Source organism: Sesamum indicum, linkage group LG13 (assembly GCF_026168435.1).
Source record: "Sesamum indicum cultivar Baizhima isolate 11 linkage group LG13, ASM2616843v1, whole genome shotgun sequence".
Classification (NCBI taxonomy): Eukaryota; Viridiplantae; Streptophyta; class Magnoliopsida; order Lamiales; family Pedaliaceae; genus Sesamum; species Sesamum indicum.
This window is the reverse complement of record NC_142669.1, coordinates 11,079,043-11,081,935: the sequence shown is the minus strand read 5'-3', so window position 1 is coordinate 11,081,935 and position 2,893 is coordinate 11,079,043. Positions and strand designations below refer to the sequence as shown.

At 34.9% G+C, this 2,893-nt stretch overlaps 1 long non-coding RNA gene across 1 annotated transcript; it reads right to left on the bottom strand.

Annotated features, from left to right (window-relative positions):
- Positions 1-311: 311 nt before the first annotated feature.
- Positions 312-899, bottom strand: LOC148784499 (uncharacterized). The gene is made up of 2 exons (XR_016063815.1): positions 761-899; positions 312-638 (listed from the first exon to the last, which is right to left on the bottom strand). It is a non-coding gene; the product is annotated as an uncharacterized LOC148784499 (long non-coding RNA).
- Between the last annotated feature and the right edge of the window lie 1,994 nt (positions 900-2,893).

Below are 2,893 nucleotides of genomic sequence, written 5' to 3'. Positions count from 1 at the left end.
AGATGATGGTTACACTTATAATACAACTGTATAAGCAATCAATTTGCAGCAACATATTATAATAACTAGATTCTGCTCTGTTTTTTCTAAACCAAAACACCATAATACACTAAAAAAATTTAGATTTTCAGCTATGGTTAATTATTATAGTTAAAAGAAGAAAAATCGTGGCAAATATAAATCAACTACGGCTTCGCAACGGCTGTTAGCCGTTGTTTCTACAGGTGTGGTCAAAACATTAGCCATAGCTAAAATTATGACAAATGTTTTGGCGCTATGGTTAAAAACTATTGGTGAATATTGATCAATCGTGGTAAAAATTTAAGATTTTATTTAACCGTGGTTAATAGTATTAATTTATTACAGATTTCAAGCCGTGGACATTCATAATACAGCGAAAACTTATTTTTTTTTTTGTTGTGCCAATCCAAAACGAGTTTTTGGGTACAAAAGCGAGTGATAGTTCTACAGACCAATTGGTGTGCATGAGAAGACAAAATGTCTTAGATCCTTCAATCCTTTCAATTCTAATATAATCAGCTCATGTCATCCATGCACATGAATGTTTATATTAGGTTCCGGAGAAGGATTAGCACCGCCTCCCGGACCCTCCCTGTCGATCCGCCAGTGGACTAAACCTTCCGTTAACAAGAACCACGGAAACAAAACCAACAATAAGTATTTTTACGAAGCACAGAGTGACCGTATTGAAGATTAGAAAGTTATATCGAACACAAGACGTTAGAAACTTAATGCGCACCTTGAACGCTCGAGAAGTCTGAAATTCTTGCTTCAGTGCAAAGACACAACAAAATGAAGGCTATGATCAGAATATAGATGGCAACATGCTTGCAAAGACTCCTCATCTTTGACTGTATCGTTTAGCTTTTCTGCTGAACTTTTAGCATGGTAAACGCCACTTTATAATGAGTGATTGATCTGATCTCGGCCTCAGGATCCGCAGATTTGATCTGAACCAGCTGATACTGAAAGTCAAGGTCAAGAGAGCAGACAACATCAACAAGTCAAATTCTAGGGGAGGTGGGGAGATATGTTCTGTTAGGTCACAACCCCAAGTGTGAGGTAATCATCTTTTACCAGTTCAATCTGAATTGATGTTTAGAAGAGACTGAATAATTGTTCCTTAAACATAATTAAATATATGGAATCTGCACAAGTGATTGAAACAAGATCAAATGCAATATTTACTTTGACATTTTTTATTCATTTTTTAAGGTGCACAATGGGACGAGTCATTATAGAACTAACACGAAGTAGTCCAAAAAAAGGACTGGCAAATTTAGTATTCATGACCGGTCCCGACCTCTAAATGGGCCCCCAATTAATTGTATTATTTAAAACTCAGGCTCGAGCAACGGATCGAGACCGATTGAGGCCCAGTTGGGTAGTACTTGGGCCTATTTTATTTTAATTTTTTCTGCTTTGGGCTGAGCCCAAACAACAATATATCGTGTGGCTTCTGTCCAAACAAAAGATGGGGCTGGTCTGGGCCCAATTCTCCATTGCAACTAACGATCACAAATATTGAGCAAACTTTTTGCGTTTTTCCTATTCTTTTAGAGCCTAAGTATTGAGTCAAAATCATTGTTATCTTGCCTTTTTTATTTTATTATATTGGCTATAAATTTAGAGATAATTTTGTATCATTTTCATCAAAATCACTCTCTTTTCTCTCAATTCTCTGAACTTGTGATTGTAAGTTCTAATACTTCAAGTCGATCTCGGCAATTGACTTTGAAGATCTCGTCAAATATTGGGTAACATTATTCCGTAATCTTATAATTATTTGATTGTTTTATTTATTATATTATTTGATTTTTTATTAATAAAACAAGATCGTACAGTACAACAGTGCTCAACTGGTGATTTTTCCCTCGACAGACCAAGGGATACGCCATAATCTATATAACGGACATGAACTAACAAAACGAGATAAATGAACACTGATAATCCTCTGTCTAATATCTTCCACAATGATGGTGGCTATGATGCTCGGTGGTCGTTCCTCGTATGCTCAAAGAATCTCAAATTTCGTTCCCTCCAAATATGGTAAATGTAAGCAGCAAGGAGTGCACGATAAGCCAAGTTAATGATATGTTTTCCTCTCCATTTCCTTGCAGCCCACTCAATATCCCGTGGCCACTCTCTATTAGGCCATTCAAACTGAACAAGCCGCCGAATCGCTATCAGACATCTTCTGACAAAATAGATGAGTATGTGTACTATGTTATTTGTTATTATTTAAGCACTTAGTTCTGTAAATTAACACAACAACCTCTAGGAGTCGTAATCTTCCACTAGTAGAAATACAACCAGTAAAATTTGGTATAGTTTTTAATATTAATACCGGAACAAGAACCTGCGATGTCTTACATTTGTAAAGAGAAGTTTTAGACATGCAAAAAATAATTGTATCGAAACTTTAACTAGACGCGTTACTTTGTATTTTTCTTATTGGGATAATGTCGATGGACCTCTGGCTCCTTCACAATACATTTGCGAAGAATCCCAAGTAATCCTTCTAACAATTTTATGGGTGTTCATATTGCGGATGCTGTTCTTGATTGTTAATTCGTAATGATTCTTTTGACAATGCAACAAATAATTCAAAAGTTATTTGATATCTAAACCAATATTTAAAATCGTGTTTGGTGAAAAATTATTTCATATTAGTTGTACTTGTCATAATTCATATATATATTACATCTTTGTATAAAGGTTGATTTAGATGCTACAGCCCCTACTGTAGAAAGAATTATAAATTGTCTATCAAACATTATGTTCTCATCCGGAACAGCTAAAAAAAAAATAGGAGATAGGTACATATTAGCAAAAATGACTTTTTTGTAGTACTATATATATATATCTGACT